Source organism: Danio rerio, chromosome 7, assembly GCF_052040795.2.
Source record: "Danio rerio strain M-AB ecotype USA chromosome 7, GRCz13ab, whole genome shotgun sequence".
NCBI lineage: Eukaryota > Metazoa > Chordata > Actinopteri > Cypriniformes > Danionidae > Danio > Danio rerio.
In genome coordinates, this window is record NC_141027.1 from 45,849,662 (window position 1) to 45,858,757 (window position 9,096).

A 9,096-nucleotide genomic window follows, 5' to 3' on the forward strand; every position below is an offset into this window, starting at 1 on the left:
TTATTATTCTTCTTCTTCTTCTTCCGTTTCTTCCGCCGGATTTGAATGGCAGCCCATATAGGCGTATGCGGGAAAGTTGTATAATTTGGCACAATGATAGAGGCCAGTATTAACATTAATCAGGCCAATTATGAAGTCTCAAAATCAAACTCTCTAGCGCCACCACTTGTCCAAACTTTCACGTATGTTTATCATCATAACTTTTGAACCGAAAGGGCTACAATCAAAATTCTTTTTTCCTCTGATTCCTTGGCTCAGTCCGATTCAAACCCACCCTATGACGTCATTTTCCGTCATGAATTTTTTCGCGCTATTTTAAATTTTTCAAAAAACCTATTTGATCGAACTCGTCCTAGGCCGTGTCTCCGATTTTCACCAAAATTGAATCACATGATCTACAGACCATGCCAACCAAAAGTTATGGAATTCAAGTTGATTAGACCAACCGTTTTCGTTTAACTTGCGAACTAATTTAACGTAGAACTTGCGAAAATGGACTTGAGGCGATATCTCCGTAACGCATTCACCGATTCACACCAAACTTGGTGGGTGTTATGACAACTAGGGTCTGAGGTTATATGCAGAGTTTCGGCGCACTGCCCCCTAGTGTTCCGGAGATACTAAAAACTTGCTTTTTGGCTTATAACGTCTCAACCTTTCGTCCGAAACTCATGAAACTGGTCTCATTACATCCGGCAGAGCATGCCGAGTCGAATGATGTGTGATTTTTACAGGTCAGCCATTTTGGCCGTCGCCCATTTCGATTTTTGCCCAAAAATGCTATATTTTACCAACACATTCACATATCATTACAAAACATGGTATGCATCTTTAACCCCATGCCCTGAAAGTACTCAAAAACGTCTGGAGCAGCGCCACCTTATGGCCAATAGTGCTTGGCCCCTTAATTGCTGCTTGCAGCTATATTTATTCTTCTTCTTCTTCCGTTTCTTCCGCCGGATTTGAATGGCAGCCCATATAGGCGTATGCGGGAAAGTTGTATAATTTGGCACAATGATAGAGGCCAGTATTAACATTAATCAGGCCAATTATGAAGTCTCAAAATCAAACTCTCTAGCGCCACCACTTGTCCAAACTTTCACGTATGTTTATCATCATAACTTTTGAACCGAATGGGCTACAATCAAAATTCTTTTTTCCTCTGATTCCTTGGCTCAGTCCAATTCAAACGCACCCTATGACGTCATTTTCCGTCATGACTTTTTTCGCGCTATTTTAAATTTTTCGAAAAACCTATTTGATCGAACTCGTCCTAGGCCGTGTCTCTGATTTTCACCAAAATTAAATCACATGATCTACAGACCATGCCAACCAAAAGTTATGGAATTCAAGTTGATTAGACCAACCGTTTTTGTTTAACTTACGAACTAATTTAACGTAGAACTTGCGAAAATGGACTTGAGGCGATATCTCTGTAATGCATTCACCGATTCACACCAAACTTGGTGTGTGTTATGACATCTAGGGTCTAAGGTTAATTACGGAGTTTCGGCGCACTGCCCCCTAGTGGTCTGGAGATACTAAAAGCTTGCTTTTTGGCTTATAACGTCTCAACCTTTCGTCCGAAACTCATGAAACTGGTCTCATTACATCCGGCAGAGCATGCCGAGTCGAATGATGTCTGATTTTCAAAGGTCAGCCATTTTGGGCGTCGCACATTTCGATTTTTGGCCAAAAATGCTATATTTTACCAACACATTCACATATCATTACAAAACATGGTATGCATCTTCAACCCCATGCCCTGAAAGTACTCAAAAACGTCTGAAGCAGCGCCACCTTATGGCCAAAAGTGCTTGGCCCCTTAATTGCTGCTTGCAGCTATATTTATTATTATTCTTCTTCTTCTTCTTCTTCTTCTTCCGTTTCTTCCGCCGGATTTGAATGGCAGCCCATATAGGCGTATGCGGGAAAGTTGTATAATTTGGCACAATGATAGAGGCCAGTATTAACATTAATCAGGCCAAATATGAAGTCTCAAAATCAAACTCTCTAGCGCCACCACTTGTCCAAACTTTCACGTATGTTTATCATCATAACTTTTGAACGGAATGGGCTACAATCAAAATTCTTTTTTCCTCTGATTCCTTGGCTCAGTCCGATTCAAACCCACCCTATGACGTCATTTTCAGTCATGACTTTTTCGCGCTATTTTAAATTTTTCGAAAAACCTATTTGATCGAACTCGTCCTAGGCCGTGTCTCCGATTTTCACCAAAATTGAATCACATGATCTACAGACCATGACAACCAAAAGTTATGGAATTCAAGTTGATTAGACCAACCGTTTTCGTTTAACTTACAAACGAATTTAACGTAGAACTTGCGAAAATGGACTTGAGGCGATATCTCTGTAACGCATTCACCGATTCACACCAAACTTGGTGTGTGTTATGACAACTAGGGTCTAAGGTTAATTGCGGAGTTTCGGCGCACTGCCCCCTAGTGGTCTGGAGATACTAAAAACTTGCTTTTTGGCTTATAACGTCTCAACCTTTCGTCCGAAACTCATGAAACTGGTCTCATTACATCCGGCAGAGCATGCCGAGTCGAATGATGTCTGATTTTCACAGGTCAGCCATTTTGGGCGTCGCCCATTTCGATTTTTGGCAAAAAATGTTATATTTTACCAACACATTCACATATCATTACAAAACATGGTATGCATCTTCAACCCCATGCCCTGGAAGTACTCAAAAACGTCTGGAGCAGCGCCACCTTACGGCCAATAGTGCTTGGCCCCTTAATTGCTGCTTGCAGCTATATTTATTATTATTATTATTATTAGGGGCCAAGCACCGTAGGTGCGTAGGCACCTATTGCTTTCGTTAGTGTTCTTATTATTATTATTAGGGGCCAAGCACCGTAGGTGCGTAGGCACCTATTGCTTTCGTTAGTGTTCTTATTATTATTATTATTATTATTATTATTCTTCTTCTTCTTCTTCCGTTTCTTCCGCCAGATTTGAATGGCAGCCCATATAGGCGTATGCGGGAAAGTTGTATAATTTGGCACAATGATAGAGGCCAGTATTAACATTAATCAGGCCAATTATGAAGTCTCAAAATCAAACTCTCTAGCGCCACCACTTGTCCAAACTTTCACGTATGTTTATCATCATAACTTTTGAACCGAATGGGCTACAATCAAAATTCTTTTTTCCTCTGATTCCTTGGCTCAGTCCGATTCAAACCCAACCTATGACGTCATTTTCCGTCATGAATTTTTTCGCGCTATTTTAAATTTTTCGAAAAACCTATTTGATCGAACTCGTCCTAGGCCGTTTCTCTGATTTTCACCAAAATTGAATCACATGATCTACAGACCATGCCAACCAAAAGTTATGGAATTCAAGTTGATTTGACCAACCGTTTTTGTTTAACTTGCGATTAAATTTAACAAAGAACTTGCGAAAATGGACTTAAGGCAATATCTCCGTAACGCTTTCACCGATTCACACCAAACTTGGTGTGTGTTATGACAACTAGGGTCTGAGGTTATATGCGGAGTTTCAGCGCACTGCCCCCTAGTGGTCCGGATATACAAAAAACTTGATTTTTTGGCTTATAACGTCTCAACCTTTCGTCCGAGACTCATAAATCTGGTCTCATTACATCCTGCAGAGCATGCCGAGTCGAATGATGTCTAATTTTCACAGGTCAGCCATTTTGGGCGTCGCCCATTTCGATTTTAGGCCAAAAATGCTATATTTTACCAACATATTCACATATTATTACAAAACATGGTATGCATCTGGCACAATGATAGAGGCCAGTATTAACATTAATCAGGCCAAATATGAAGTCTCAAAATCAAACTCTCTAGCGCCACCACTTGTCCAAACTTTCACATACATTTATCATCATAACTTTTAAACCGAATGGGCTACAATCAAAATTCTTTTTTCCTCTGATTCCTTGGCTCAGTCCGATTCAAACCCACCCTATGACGTCATTTTCCGTCATGACTTTTTTCGCGTTATTTTAAATTTTTCGAAAAACCTGTTTGATCGAACTCGTCCTAGGCCGTGTCTCCGATTTTTACCAAAATTGAGTCACATGATCTACAGACCATGCCAACCAAAAGTTATGGAATTCAAGTTGATTAGACCAACCGTTTTCGTTTAACTTACGAACTAATTTAATGTAGAACTTGCGAAAATGGACTTGAGGCGATATCTCTGTAACGCATTCACCGATTCACACCAAACTTGGTGTGTGTTATGACAACTAGGGTCTAAGGTTAATTGCGGAGATTCGGCGCACTGCCCCCTAGTGGTCCGGAGATACTAAAAACTTGCTTTTTGGCTTATAACGTCTCAACCTTTCGTCCGAAACTCATGAAACTGGTCTCTTTACATCCGGCAGAGCATGCCGAGTCGAATGATGTCTGATTTTCACAGGTCAGCCATTTTGGGCATCGCCCATTTCGATTTTTGGCCAAAAATGCTATATCTTACCAACACATTCACATATCATTACAAAACATGGTATGCATCTTCAACCCCATGCCCTGAAAGTACTCAAAAACGTCTGGAGCAGCGCCACCTTATGGCCAATAGTGCTTGGCCCCTTAATTGCTGCTTGCAGCTATATTTATTATTATTATTATTATTCTTCTTCTTCTTCCGTTTCTTCCGCCGGATTTGAATGGCAGCCCATATAGGCGTATGCGGGAAAGTTGTATAATTTGGCACAATGATAGAGGCCAGTATTAACATTAATCAGGCCAATTATGAAGCCTCAAAATCAAACTCTCTAGCGCCACCACTTGTCCAAACTTTCACATACGTTTATCATCATAACTTTTGAACCGAATGGGCTACAATCAAATTTCTTTTTTTCTCTGATTCCTTGGCTCAGTCCGATTCAAACCCACCCTATGACGTCATTTTCCGTCATGACTTTTTTCGCGCTATTTTAAATTTTTTGAAAAACATATTTGATCGAACTCGTCCTAGGCCATTTCTCCGATTTTCACCAAAATTGAATCACATGATCTACAGACTATGCCAACCAAAAGTTATGGAATTCAAGTTGATTTGACCAACCGTTTTCGTTTAACTTGCGATCAAATTTAACGAAGGATTTGCGAAAATGGACTTGAGACGATATCTCCGTAACGCATTCACCGATTCACACCAAACTTGGTGTGTGTTATGACAACTAGGGTCTGAGGTTACAGGCAGAGTTTCGGCGCACTGCCCCCTAGTGGTCCGGAGATACAAAAAACTTGCTTTTTGGCTTATAACGTCTCAACCTTTCGTCCGAAACTCATAAAACTGGTCTCATTACATCCGGCAGTGCATGCCGAGTCGAATGATGTCTGATTTTCACAGGTCAGCCATTTTGGGCGTCGCCCATTTTGATTTTAGGCCAAAAATGCTATATTTTACCAATATATTCACATATTATTACAAAACATGGTATGCATCTGGCACAATGATAGAGGCCAGTATTATCATTAATCAGGCCAAATATGAAGTCTCAAAATCAAACTCTCTAGCGCCACCACTTGTCCAAACTTTCACATACATTTATCATCATAACTTTTGAACCGAATGGGCTACAATCAAAATTCTTTTTTCCTCTGATTCCTTGGCTCAGTCCGATTCAAACCCACTATATGACGTCATTTTCCGTCATGAATTTTTTCGCGCTATTTTAAATTTTTCGAAAAACCTATTTGATCGAACTCGTCCTAGGCCGTGTCTCCGATTTTTACCAAAATTGAATCACATGATCTACAGACCATGCCAACCAAAAGTTATGGAATTCAAGTTGATTAGACCAACCGTTTTCGTTTAACTTGCGAACTAATTTAACGTAGAACTTGCGAAAATGGACTTGAGGCGATATCTCTGTAACGCATTCACCGATTCACACCAAACTTGGTGTGTGTTATGACAACTAGGGTCTAAGGTTAATTGCGGAGTTTCGGCGCACTGCCCTCTAGTGGTCCGGAGATATTAAAAACTTGCTTTTTGGCTTATAACGTCTCAACCTTTCGTCCGAAACTCATGAAACTGGTCTCATTACATCCGGCAGAGCATGCCGAGTCGAATGATGTCTGATTTTCACAGGTCAGCCATTTTGGGTGTCGCCCATTTCGATTTTTGGCCAAAAATGCTATATTTTACCAACACATTCACATATCATTACAAAACATGGTATGCATCTTCAAACCCATGCCCTGAAAGTACTCAAAAACGTCTGGAGCAGCGCCACCTTATGGCCAATAGTGCTTGGCCCCTTAATTGCTGCTTGCAGCTATATTTATTATTATTATTATTCTTCTTCTTCTTCTTCTTCCGTTTCTTCCGCCGGATTTGAATGGCAGCCCATATAGGCGTATGCGGGAAAGTTGTATAATTTGGCACAATGATAGAGGCCAGTATTAACATTAATTAGGCCAATTATGAAGTCTCAAAATCAAACTCTCTAGCGCCACCACTTGTCCAAACTTTCACATATGTTTATCATCATAACTTTTGAACCGAATGGGCTACAGTCAAAATTCTTTTTACCTCTGATTCCTTGGCTCAGTCCGATTCAAACCCACCCTATGACGTCATTTTCCGTCATGAATTTTTTCGCGCTATTTTAAATTTTTCGAAAAACCTATTTGATCGAACTCGTCCTAGGCCGTGTCTCCGATTTTCACCAAAATTGAATCACATGATCTACAGACCATGCCAACCAAAAGTTATGGAATTCAAGTTGATTTGACCAACCGTTTTTGTTTAACTTGCGAACTAAATTAACGAAGAACTTGCGAAAATGGACTTGAGGCGATATCTCTGTAACGCATTCACCAATTCACACCAAACTTGGTGAGTGTTATGACAACTAGGGTCTAAGGTTAATTGCGGAGTTTCGGCGCACTGCCCCCTAGTGGTCCGGAGATACTAAAAACTTGCTTTTTGGCTTATAACGTCTCAACCTTTCGTCCGAAACTCATGAAACTGGTCTCATTACATCCGGCAGAGCATGCCGAGTCGAATGATGTCTGATTTTCACAGGTCAGGCATTTTGGGCGTCGCCCATTTCGATTTTTGGCCAAAAATGCTATATTTTACCAACACATTCACATATCATTAAAAAACATGGTATGCATCTTCAACCCCATGCCCTGAAAGTACTCAAAAACGTCTGGAGCAGCGCCACCTTATGGCCAATAGTGCTTGGCCCCTTAATTGCTGCTTGCAGCTATATTTATTATTATTATTATTATTATTATTATTATTATTATTAATTATTTAAAGTAAATCCTACACAAAATAGCTACCTTGTATACTTATATTCAGTCTAATGTCTATTGAATAAAATTATTAAACATAAATGTATTCTAAAATAAAGCATACAGCATTTTATTTTTATGCAGATAAGGTTTATCTAAATTTAATCCATTTTCTTTAAAAATTCAAATACGTAATAAGCCACACAGCCATTTATGCATTTAGGCACATTGATGAGGAGAAGACAATGTATTGGAATTCATACCTGGATAGTCTAAGAAAATATCCAGCTTTGTGCTTGAATGCCTTGTTGATGCCTGAAATCAGAGGGAAATAACCAGACTGGTTTAAGCTGATATGAAGACAACATTAACACCCCATTCACACGGGGCGTCAGCGTCAATGCTTCACATTCACTTTGAATGGGTGATGTCAGGTATTGCCGAACTGAATTGTGGATCCGTAGGCGCCACTTCAGAGGCGTTGCTCGCTGCAGAAGTTTGAACTAGCTCATCTTTTCAATCGCTGACGGAAGTGTCAGCCAATCAGATCGCTGTATGCAAATACACCTGCTAGACAGTGGCCTATTGGTGGCTGAATTACTTTGGCTGACGCTGCTATGACGATCGCTTTAGCCCCAACTTCAGACACGCCTTCAGTCAAGCGTTGACGCTGAAGCCCCATGTGAATGGCGCATAAGTAATCTGTAACTACAGTCATAGTCTATAAACATAGAACATATCAAACCTTGAAGCAGATGTGCTACAGCATCAGAAGAGCACATAAGTGACCTATTTGTCTGGTAATAACAGCAAACTCACCAAGGCTAAAAAAATTGAGAAAATTGGAAAACAAACAAACAAAAACAAGTCTTACGAGATTTCTAAAAACTTTGAACGACAAAGTCAGAATTCAGGAAAAAAAAAGAAAAAAAAAAGAAAGCAATTTGGATCAATTCTGTCTTGAGACAATGGTTCAGACAGCTGCTAGTGGTGTAATGGTGTGGGGGAAATTTTCTTGTCACACTTTGGGCCCCTTAGTATGAATTGAGCACTGTTAAATGTCCCTGTCTACCTGTAAAGTTTGATGGTAAGATAGCAGGATAATATGCCATGTCACAAAGTTCAAATCATCTCAAAGTGTATATTGAACACGACTGTGAGTTCAGTACACTCAAATAGTCAGATCTCAATCCAGTCTTACAGATTTGAGATGTGCTGGAACAGGATATTACATCGCGGAGGAGCTGCCAACAAATTTAAATCAGCTGTGTGATGCTGTCATGTCATTTTCAACTCTAAAGAATGTTTTTAGCATTTTGATGAATTTATGATATGAAGAAGACAGTTTTGAAAACATAACACATTTCAGCCTGATAATAGGAAGGTAAAGCTAAAAAAAGATGCCAGTGAATGTTCAATTTAGTTTCACAAAACAGGAACATTCTGAAAATCATGTGGTAGAGGTGTTTCAGTAGAGGTGTTGTTGCACCAGTTTTCCCAGTGCACAAGTGGTGAGTTGCTATCTACAAGCAGCTCAGCTTCTAGTGTAAGCTGCATAGCTTGACAGTCGCTCAGCTACTTATGATTTAGTATAGCTTGAAAGTAGCTAGCTATGTTTCCCAGCAAGTGGTGGAGTAGCTTGAAAGCAGCTATACTTTTAGCCAAACTGCAATGATCCGAAGCAGCAAAGCATCATCTTTCAACATTTCATCAAGTAGGACATGTTCCTGAATTAACATCTATGTTGATCCTGCAACAACATTCCAATCATTCATTCATTCATTCGTTTTCTTTTCGGCTTAGTCCCTTTATTAATCTGGGGTCGCCACAGTGGAAT